This window comes from Apis mellifera, linkage group LG1 (assembly GCF_003254395.2).
Source record: "Apis mellifera strain DH4 linkage group LG1, Amel_HAv3.1, whole genome shotgun sequence".
In the NCBI taxonomy this organism is placed as follows: Eukaryota; Metazoa; Arthropoda; class Insecta; order Hymenoptera; family Apidae; genus Apis; species Apis mellifera.
This window is the reverse complement of record NC_037638.1, coordinates 9,030,964-9,044,211: the sequence shown is the minus strand read 5'-3', so window position 1 is coordinate 9,044,211 and position 13,248 is coordinate 9,030,964.

Below are 13,248 nucleotides of genomic sequence, written 5' to 3'. Positions count from 1 at the left end.
CGCATCTTGTCGTTTACATACAATAAAATAAATTATAATAAAAATTTAAAATCTAAACCTTAATATTAAAACTTAAATCTATCTTATATTATACTTAAAAGTAGGACTTAAATCTAAAATGCATCTTATCATTTATATCAAATTCATTATAATATATTATAATGAGTACAATAGAATAACTAATATCTGTATTAAAGGTATTCTGATATTATTTTAAAAAAGGGGAAGAAGATAACGTTACTCAATTTTTGTTAAAAATTGAGAAACAAGAAAGAATTAATCAGAATATCTTTGTTCAGATTTTTATTAGTACCTTCAGTCTAGTCCATTGATAATTAATCAAAATAATTGAAAGCAATCATATTTTAGACTAGACTGAAGGTGTGCGTAGTTCTTAGCTTAGCATCGCTTTCCACAGACTATCATTGATGAAATATATTTAATATTTTTAAATGTAAAATATTTGGAAAACATGAAATAAATTTTGTGATATACAATTTTGGAAAGCGATGCTAATTACCGGGTCTCACCGACGAGGAGGTGACTACGCATCGAGACCCACCTAAACCTAACAAATAAAAAAAAAACATTAAGAATTAATGATTAAATTGAACAAATTAGAAAAATATAAAATATATAAAATGAATTAATGACAAGAGTTAAATAAAATATATAAAAATTAAATAAACCTGAAATGTAAAAGAAATATTAATTATGAATACATAAAATGAAATAATCATTTGAATTATACAATGAAATTTGACAAAAATCTTTACAGCATTTTTTTTATATTTTTTACAATGTCCAACGATGAGACTAAATCTATCTTAATTTAATAAACCTAATAATAATACTAAATCAAAGATTCACTCAATTGGTATCCCTGATATTAAAGATATCCACGTTTTATTTCGAACGAAAAAAAGTTATTGACACAATAAAAAAAATAATGTAAGAAAATCTAAATTCTATAATAGTTGATTTACAAGAGTCATCAAACAGATGATAACCATGTTGATCAGTAGAGAGTTGCGACAGCGGCCTAGTAGCTGAATGCATAGAGTCCACAACGACCACGAGAAGGAACTAGAAATCATTTCAGAACCACCGGAGCCGGATTACCAAGACATAGTCCTAACGACTCACAGAAAGGAACTAAAAATCATTCTAATACCACTGAAGTCGAATTACCGAAGACGACATCCAACATACAGGACCTATCTCTGATCAAATATCCAAAGATATTAATCGATCAGAGCGCGGACTTTCGACTGACCACCAGAAGCATCAGTCCGATGAACACTTGCAATTTTTTTATGACGATTCATGAGAAAAAAGTCACGAAAAAAAGAAAAGATAATTATACATCGAGATCTAAAGTTAATAAATAAAAAATACATAAAAAAAATATTATATAAAAATTAAACAAATCTGAAACATAAAATAAAGATTAATTACATAAATTAATAAACATACAATAAATTTTTACAGAAATCTTTTACATTTTTCGCTTTATATTACATATATATTATATCTAAAATGCTAAAAAATATTATATAAAAATTAAATAAATCTGAAACATAAAATAAAGATTAATTATATAAAGTAATAAACATACAATAAATTTTTACAAAAATCTTTTACATCTTTCGCTTTATATTACATATATATATTATATAAAACGCTCGCATTTATAAGAATTATATAATAAAATTAAAAATTAGGTTCCACGTCGTCCATCGTCGTCTCACGTCATCCATTGTCGTCCCACGTTGTCCAACGATGATAGCTTAATGACAATCTATAACTTAAAATCTTAAATCTATAATTTACAATACATAATATTTCTATTAATATTATCCGTATCAAGAATACTCTCGTCTAATTTAAAGCGAAAAAAAGAAATATTCAAAATCATTTGTACTAAATCATTTATAATAAATAAAATTTCAATAAAAAAAGAGAGAACTCAAAATATTCAAAAAGCAACTAAATGGAGACCAAGAAAATAATAAGCACTAAAAGAAGAAAGATACGTGATTGATGAAAAATCAACCCTTTCTGTCGCTCTCATATCACGACTTACATCAATGGATTTACGAAAATCGATGGACAGATGATACTTGCCAGTCGTGACCAGTCGAGGATTACGACAGCGGCCTAATAGCTAAACGTCTTATGTCCCAACGACACAGGAAGGAACAAGGAGTAATAGTCCTTGACCACCTTGAGCCGGATTACAAAGACGACGTTTCACCACAAGACCTAACTCTAATCGAGTACTAAGGTACCAATCGATTAGAGCGCGGACCCTTAACTGGCCACCGGAAGTAGAGCACCCGTCCAACGATTCCTACCACTGTTGCATGATATGAGATTAACTTGAAATAAGCGACTAAAGAGAAGAAGAAAATATAAAATAACTAAAAGGATAAATTGAGGAAGAAAGTAAAAAATGATTGGAATAACTATACGAATAAAAACTCGAAATGAAAAATAATGAAAACGAAAAGCGAGAACATAAAAAAGAGTAAAAAAAATTAAAAATTTTTAGTTTTCGCTTTAAATTATGGAGTATATCTTGATACGGATGGAAACGCACTTATTACAATAAACATAATCTAATACATATAATACATTAACTTATAACTAATATCTGCGGTCCAGTTTAATCAATTAAAAATTAAAAGTCAAAATAATTAAATGAATTGCAAAAATGCAAAATTTATACTGGACTGCAGATGTGCGTAGTTCTTGGCTTGCCATCGCTTTCCATACATTATCATTGATGAAATATATTTCATATTATTAAATTTAAAATATTTCAAAAACTTTAATGAAAAATAATAAATTTTGTAATGTACGATTTTGGAAAGCGATGCCAATTACCAGGTCTCACCGACGAGGAGGTGACTACGCATCGAGACCCATCTGGTTAAATTTATTTATCAAAATGATTGATACATTAAAATGATACAATTAATTATCATCTTATCATTTACATCGAATACAAAAAATTACAATGAAGATATTAAAATCTAAATCTTAATACTAAATCTTAAAACTATCTTATATTAAACTTAAAATTAGGACTTAAATCTAAAACGCACGCATTTTATCATTTATGTAGAATACAATAAACTACAATAAATGATAATATTAAAAAACTAAATCTTAAACCTATCTTATATCATACGTTTACATATTATACTTAAAGCTAAAACCTAAATCTAAGATGCATGCATCTTATCATTTACATCGAGTCTAATAAATTATAATAAAAATATAAAAATCTAAATCTTAATATTAAACCTTATATCTATCTTACATTATACTTAAATCTAAAGCGCACGCATCTTATCATTTACTTAGAATATAATGTCGTCCAACGTCGTCCAACGTCGTTCAATGTCGTCCAACGTCGTCCATCGATGAAATCTTAAATTAAACTTAATCTAGATCTTAATATTAAATCTTAAATCTATCTTAAAATACACTTAAATCTAGGATTTAAATCTAAAACGCACGCATCTTATCATTTACTTAAAATATTTTAAATTCTACTAAAAATATTAAAATCTGTATCCTATGTTGATTATTCTTATCCAACGTCGTCCAACGTCCTCCAACGTCCTTCAACATCGTCCATCGATGAAGTCTTAAATTAAACTTAATCTAGATTTTAATACTGAATTTTAAATCTATCTCATAATACACTTAAAATTAAGACTTAAATCTAAAACACACGCAACTTATCATTTACTTTCGATATAATAATAAATAATACAAAAAATATTAAAATTTCTATCCTATGTTGATTATCGTGATCTAACATCCTCCAACGTTGTCCATCGAGATATCAAATATAAGAAATTACAAAAAAGAAATTGAAACCTGTATCCTATGTTGATTATCGTGATCCAACATCGTCCAACGTTGTCCATCGAGATATCGAATATAAGAAATTTTAGAAAAGAAATTAATACCTATATCTTATGTTGATTATTGTGATCCAACGTCATCCAACTTTGTCCATCGAGATATCGAATATAAGAAAATTTAAAAAATAAATTATAATCTATATCCTATTATCGTGATCCAACGTACTCCACTGTTATCCAATGTTATCAAACGTAATCCATCAACGTCCACCGATACATCAAATATAAGAAATTACAAAAAAGAAATTAAAATCTGTGTTGATTATCGTGATCCAATATCGTCCAATGTTGTCCATCGAGATATCGAATATAAGAAATTATAAAAAAGAAATGAAAACCTGTATCCTATGTTAATTATCGTGATCCAATATCGTCCAACGTCGTCCATCGAGATATCGAATATAACAAATTATAAAAAAGAAATTAAAATCTATATCCTATGTTGATCATCGTGAACTCAACGTCGTCCCACATAATCCATCGATGTCCATCGATACATCGAATAGAAGAAATTATAAAAAAGAATTTAAAATCTATGTCCTATGTTGATTATCGTGATTCAACATTGTCCAACGTTGTCCATCGATACATCGAATATAAGAAATTACAAAAAAGAAATTAAAATCTGTGTCCTATGTTGATTATCGTGATTCAACATTGTCCAACGTTGTCCATCGATACATCGAATATAAGAAATTATAAAAATGAAATTAAAATCTTTATCCTTTGTTGAATATCGTGATCCAACATCGTCCAACGTCGTCCATTGAGACATTGAATATAACAAATTATAAAAAAGAAATTATAATCTGTATCCTATGTTGATTATCGTGAACTCAACGTCGAGAAACATAATCCATCGACGTCCATCGAGATATCGAATATAACAAATTAAAAAAAAGAAATGAAAACCTGTATTCTATGTTAATTATCGTGATCCAACGTCGTCCATGGTAATCCATGGTAGTCCATGGTAGTCCATGATAATCCATGATAGTCCATCGTACTCCATGGTAGTCCATGGTAGTCCATCATACTCCATGGTAGTCCATGGTAGTCCATGGTAGTCCATGATAGTCCATGGTAGTCCATTGTACTCCATGATAGTCCATGATAGTCCATGGTAGTCCATGGTAGTCCATGGTAGTCCATGTTAGTCCATAGTAATCCATGGTAGTCCATCGTACTCCATGGTAGTCCATCGTACTCCATGGTAGTCCATGGTAGTCCATTGTACTCCATGGTAGTTCATGGTAGTCCATGGTAGTCCATGATAGTCCATGGTAGTCCATGGTAGTTCATGGTAGTCCATGGTAGTCCATGGTAGTCCATGGTAGTCCATGGTAGTCCATGGTAGTCCATGGTAGTCCATCGTAGTCCATCGTAGTCCATCGTAGTCCACTGTTGTGCATCATCGTTCATCGTAGTGCATCGAAATCTTAAATTAAACTTAATCCAGATCTTAATACTAAATCTTAAAACTATCTTATAATACACTTAAAATAAGGACTTAAATCTAAAACGCACGCATTTTACAATTTTCGCAGAATACAACAAATTACAATGATAATATTAAAAAACTAAATCTTAAACTTATCTTATATCATACGTTTACATATTATACTTAAAGCTAGGACCTAAATCTAAGATGCATGCATCTTATCATTTACATCGAGTCTAATAAATTATAATAAAAATATTAAAACCTAAATCTTAATACTAAACCTTAAATCTATCTTATATTATACTTAAAACTAAAACTTAAATCTAAAACGCACGCATTTTATCATTTACGTAGAATACAACAAATTACAATGATAATATTAAAAAACTAAATCTTAAACTTATCTTATATCATATGTTTACATATTATACTTAAAGCTAGGACCTAAATCTAAGATGCATGCATCTTATCATTTACATCGAGTCTAATAAATTATAATAAAAATATTAAAACCTAAATCTTAATACTAAACCTTAAATCTATCTTATATTATACTTAAAACTAGAACTTAAATTTAAGATGCGCGCATCTTGTCATTTACATACAATGAAAAATAAAAATATTAAAATCTAAATCTTAATGGTAAAACTTAAATCTATCTTATATTATACTTAAAACTAGGACTTAAATCTAAAACGCATCTTATCATTTATATCGAATTCATTATAATATATTATAATGAGTACACTAGAATAACTAATATCTGTATCAAAGATATTCTGATATTATTTTAAAAAAGGGGAAGAAGATAACGTTGCTCAATTTTTGTTAAAAATTGAGAAACAACAAATGATTAACCAGAATATCCTTGTTCAGATTTTTATTAGTACCTTCAGTCTAGTCCATCGATAATTAATCAAAATAATTGAAAGCAATCATATTTTAGACTAGACTGAAGGTGTGCGTAGTTCTTGGCTTGGCATCGCTTATCGGAAAGTATTATTTATGAAATATATTTTATATTATTAAATTTAAAGTATTTCGAAAAATTTTTAAATACAATTAATATTTTTTTTCAATGAAAAATGTGAAAAAACGATGCCAATTACCGGGTCTCACCCACGAGGAGGTGACTACGCATCGAGACCCATCTGGTTAAATTTATTTATCAAAATGATTGATACATTAAAATGATACAATTAATTATCATCTTATCATTTACATCGAATACAAAAAATTACAATGAAGATATTAAAATCTAAATCTTAATACTAAATCTTAAAACTATCTTATATTAAACTTAAAATTAGGACTTAAATCTAAAACGCACGCATTTTATCATTTACGTAGAATACAATAAACTACAATAAATGATAATATTAAAAAACTAAATCTTAAACTTATCTTATATCGTTTACATATTATACTTAAAGCTAGAACCTAAATCTAAGATGCATGCATCTTATCATTTACATCGAGTCTAATAAATTATAATAAAAATATTAAAATCTAAATCTTAATACTAAACCTTATATCTATCTTATATTATACTTAAATCTAAAACGCACGAATCTTATCATATACTTAGAATATAATAAATTATACCAAAAATATTAAAATCTGTATCCTATGTTGATTATTCTTATCCAACGTCGTCCAACGTCGTCCAACGTCGTCCAACGTCGTCCAATGTCGTCCAACGTCGTCCAACGTCGTCCAACGTCGTCCATCGATGAAGTCTTAAATTAAACTTAATCTAGATCTTAATACTAAATCTTAAATCTATCTTATAATACACTTAAAATAAGGACTTACATCTAAAAAATATTAAGGTCAGTATCCTATCGTGATTATTTTTATCCAACGTCATCCAACATCCTCCAACGTTGTCCATCGAGATATCAAATATAAGAAATTATAAAAAAGAAACCTGTATGCTATGTTGATTATCGTGATTCAACATTGTCCAACATTGTCCACCGAAATATTAAATATAAGAAATTACAAAAAAAAAGAAATTAAAATCTGTATTCTATGTTGATTATCGTCGTCCAACGTTGTCTATTGAGACATCGAATATAAAAAATTTTCAAAAATTAATTAAAACCTATATCTTATGTTGATTATCGTGATTCAACGTCGTCCAAATTTGTCCATCCAGACATCGAATATAAGAAATTTAAAAAAAAAAAGATTAGAACCTATATCCTATGTTGATTATCGTGATCCAACGTTGTCTATTGAGACGTCGAATATAAGAAATTTTAAAAAATTAATTAAAACTTATAACTTATGTTGATTATCGTGATCCAACGTTGTCCACTGAGATATCAAATATAAGAAATTATAAAAAACAAGTTAAAACCTGTTGATAAACAAGTTATCCTATGTTGATTATCGTGATCCAACGTCATCCACTTATCCAACGTTATTAAACGTAATCCATCGACGTCCACCGATACATCAAATATAAGAAATTACAAGAAAAGAAATTAAAATCTGTGTCCTCTCTTGAATACCGTGATCCAACATCGTCCAACGTTGTCCATCGAGATATCGCATATAAGAAATTTTAGAAAAGAAATTAATACCTACATCTTGTATTGATTATCGTGATCCAACTTTGTCCATCGAGACATCGAATATAAGAAAATTTAAAAAATAAATTAAAACCTATATCCTATTATCGTGATTCAACGTACTCCATTATTATCCAACGTTATCAAACGTAATCCATCGACGTTCATCGATACATCGAATAGAAGAAATTATAAAAAAGAATTTAAAATTTATGTCCTCTCTTGAATACCGTCCAAAATCGTCCAACGTTGTCTACCGACATATCGAATATAAGATATTATAAAAAAGAAATTAAAACAAGTATCCTATGTTGATTATTGATCCACCGTCGTCCATCATCGTTCATCGATGTCCATCTATATCCATCTATGTCCACCTATGTCCATTTATGTCCACCTATGTCCATCTATGGCCATCGTAGTCCATCCATAGTCCATCGTAGTCCATTGTAGTCCGTCAATGTTCACATTGTAGTCCATCGTAGTCCATCGTAGTCCATCGTAGTCCAACGTCGTCCAACGTCGTCCAACGTCGTCCATCGTAGTCCAACGTTATCCATCGTCGTCCATCGTAGTCCATCGTAGTCCAACGTTATCCATCGTCGTCCAACGTTGTCCATCGTCGTCCAACGTCGTCCAACGTTGTCCATCGTCGTCCATCGTCGTCCATCGTCGTCCATCGTCGTCCATCGTCGTCCATCGTCGTCCATCGTCGTCCATCGTAGTCCATCGTCGTCCATCGTCGTCCATCGTCGTCCAACGTTGTCCAACGTTGTCCAACGTTGTCCATCGTCGTCCAACGTCGTCCATCGTCGTCCATCGTCGTCCAACGTTGTCCATCGATGAAGTCTTAATTTAACTTATTCTAATTCTTAATACTAAATCTTAAATTTATTTTATACGTCTAAAATGCACGCATCTTATCGAAATATAATAAATTACAATGTAAATATTAAAATTTAAATCTTAAATCTATCTTATCTTCTATATCTTAGATCTATCTTATACTATGCTTAAAGCTAGGACCTAAATCAAAGATGCATGCACCTTATCATTTACATCGAGTATAGTAAATTATAACAAAAATGTAAGTCTTAATATTAAATCTTAAATCTAACTTATATTATACTTAAAACTAGAACTTAAATCTAAGATGCGCGCATCTTGTACATGGAATTTAGTATATTATAATGAATTACAATGAAAATGATAACTAACTAATATCTGTATCAAAGACATTCTGGTCTCTTTTATAAAAATTAAAAAATAGTATAAAAACATGAAAAAATTAACCAGAATATATTTGTTCAGATTTTACTAGTACCTTCAATCTAGTCCATTGACAATTAATCAAAATAATTTAAGGCAATCGTATTTTCGACTAGATTGAAGGTGTGCGTAGTTCTTGGCTTGCCATCGCTTTTTGAAAAATTTTTGAATGCAATTGAAATTTGGAAATTATATTTTTTTAAGTGAAAAATATGAAAAGCGATGCCAATTACCGGGTCTCACCCACGAGGAGGTGACTACGCATCGAGACCCATCTGTTTTTTATTTAACAAAATGATCAATACATTAAAATGATACAATTATTTATAAATTAAATCTAAAACGCACGCATTTTATCATCGAATACAAAAAATTACAATGAAAATATTACAATCTAAATCTTAATACTAAATCTTAAATCTATTTTACTTAAAACTAAAAATTAAATCTAAAACGCACGCATCTTATCATTTACATCGAATACAAATTACAATGAAAATATTACAATCTAAGTTTTAATACTAAATCTTAAATCTATCTTATATTATACTTAAAGCTAGGACTTAAATCTAAAACACACGCATTTTTTCATTTACATACAATATAATGTATTATATTTTTTATATTTATCGCAATTTTTTGCACGCATTTAATCCCACGTTGTCCAACGATGAGGCTTAAATTTAAAACTTAATCTACATTCTTAATATTATATCTTAAATCTATGATTTATATATTCTATTTGCATCATCTGTATTAAAAATACGCTCCTCTTTAAAGTAAAATAAAAAAAAAAATAAAAAAAAAAATAACAGAAAAAGAAGGAAATGGATTGAAAATATGTAATATAATTTATTTTATGTTAAGGAGCGTATTTTTTTACTGAATATGCTTACAATAAAAACTTAATCTAAATGTCTATCTTACATTAAACTTAAAGCTAAGATTAAATTTAAGATTTAAAATTTATTTAAATCTTAAATCTAATTTTAAATTAAAACGTAAACATCTTAAAAATCACATATACAATAAATTAATTAAAAACTTTAAATATAAAAAAAAAATAAAAATTTCATTTTGTTATTTCACACAGGAATTCCGAATATTTATTTAACTATTTCATTATTAAAAATGCAAAAATACTAACAAATTTTATTCAATGTTACCGAAATTATAGAGAAAAACTTAATTTTAATTTTAACAACGAATAATTATTTATCATTTGTTCTAAATAAATCAAATGTGTTTGTATCAATATATCGTAGTAAGAATATTAATTTATAATATTAAATAAATTAATATTCTTATTACATAATGCAAACAATTTTATGTAATATTACGAAAGTTTAAAATTCAAATGAATAAACTTTTTAGCAGTATTTTCATTAACAAATGCTGTAATATTTAGGGGCGCTGAAAAAAAATGATAGCCAAGAAAGGCTATTAGGACCACACTTGTGATCCGAAAACAGGATCATTTCCACAATGTTAGTGGAAAAATTATGGGCATTTTATAAACGCAACGCTACTTTCAAAAACGCGATTATTTTATAGCGCAACACTACTTTCAAAAACGCGATTATTTTTTGACGCAACACTATTTTCAAAAACGCGATTTTCTTTTCAACGCAACACTAATTCTTAAAGTGAATTTAATACAAATGCAAATAATTGAAAGTTAATATCTTGAATTAAAATTCGAAATAAAATAAATATAAAATTTTTTAATACTACTAATACTATTACTAAAAAAAATTATATCATTAAATTTAATAATAATTAAAATTATTAAAAAAAAATCGCGATGTCTGGTAAAACGTAATATTAAAGCAAACGCGATTGTTATATATTCGCAACACTAATGCAAACCGTAATTTATTTGTCGCAACACTAATTAAAAAATCGCGATTGCCCGTTTACCCACTTTGTGATCCAAAAGTAGGACCACACTTTTGCAGCTCTTATAACTGCATTTTATGATCCCAAAACAGGACCACACTTCCACAATATTAGTGGAAGAATCATGGGCATTTTATAAACGCAATACTACTTTCAAAAACGCGATCATTTTTTAGCGCAACACTACTTTCAAAAACGCGATTATTTTATGACGCAACACTATTTTCAAAAACGCGATTTTTCAACGCAACACTAATTCTTAAAATGAGTTTAGTACAAATGCAAATGAATTGAAAATTAATATCTCTATAATTAAAACTTGAAATAAAATAAATGTAAAATTTTTAATACTACTTTTTATAAAAAATTATATTATTAAAATTAAAAAAAATCGCGATGTCTCATTAAACGCAACACTAAATCAAACGCGATCGTTATTTATTCGCAACTCTAATGCAAACCGTAATTTATTTGTCGCAACACTAATTAAAAAATCGCGATTGCCCATTTGCCCATAATGATTGTACGTTGGGCCGGAATTCTCATCGGCCATAAATACTACTACTACTACTACTACTACTACTACTATTACTACTACTGACTCTAAAACGAGCATAGTGACAAAGTAGTAACAATGACTTCCCATTCTTTGGATCCAGACAAGATCCAAAAAATGAGAAGCCATTCGCTGCAGCCCCTCTTCGCGACAGTTTGTCGAGGCCTCTTCGGTCTTCCTCCTTCGGGCGCAATGCCCGCTGAAACTTAAATCTAGGCTCGAGATTTCCTAATCGCGAAAAAAAAAAAATAAAAAAATAGACTAAATCGCGGAAGCTGAATGCACATGGACGACCAATAGTCATCACTGACCATTGTCCGCACATGCGCAGAATCTCGAGCGCACGTTCGTTTCGCCCACTTCGCGACCGCGACCGCGAAATTCGAAAAATCGATATAAGTAAAACCAGAAACGAGTGGTCATTGATGACCATTCGTCTCAGCTCCACTCTCGATTTTTCAAATTGTATTTCCTGAAACAGGTTGTCACGCGAAAACGCGCCTACCCGACCAGAGACTGTGACAACCTGCCCGGCCCTACCTACTTATAATTAACATGCACACCAGAAAATATACTACCTATCCTACCTAACGCTATATTTAAAAAATGGCAAAACAGGCACACCAACACATTCACTCCACGGTTCTCACACATTACACCCGGGTGCAAAATGCCTACACTAGGGAAAGCGTCCCGGGACGCCTCCGACACCCGAGCTTGATATTTCTTTCACACTCTAACTTTACGTACCTTTTACTGAAATCGACTGACAATGGCTAGTGATCATTGCGTAAATCGCGATAAAAATGTATCTTAATTACGATTATGTATACATTCATGATTGAAAAAATGCGTAACTTTTGATATGATAAAAATGATATTATTAAATGATATTGAATTTGATAATTAATTTTATAATTTGCAATATTTCATAGAAGATGTAATATTGCGGTAGTAAATTGTGATATATATAATGATAATAGTGTATAAAATAATAATCGTAAACGATGCAATTCCACAGCCTAATCACACACACACAATGTGGAAAATACATCGTGCACGATCACTAACTCATTGTCAGTCGCTGATTAATACTTATAAACTATGGTCATCGTACCCATTGCCTCTCTCTCACCCAAGTAACACCTGGGCACGTGAGTGAGATCGTGGCAATGGACACGGAAGGGGTTAAACCTGAAAATCCTGAACTAAAAAGATATTATAAGTATCTATTTTTTCTCTAACGGACTAATATTCTTTATTTTATCATCTATTTTTACTTTAAATTTTATTTAATGACTCTAATTTTATTAAATATTAAAATTATGACATCTAATAGGCAAAAGAAAAATAAATAAATTTATTTATAACAAGAAATACTAGATGCAAAATAAAATAATTGAATTAAAAATTAAAGTTAATTAAGTTAACATTAATAGAAATAACCTCAGGCGATTCCTTCATCAAAACATAGTTTCGAAAATACACAATATTCAATATTATTGTTTTGATTCCGAAATCTACCTGTCGCGATATATCTTCTTGCACATTTTCGTATAC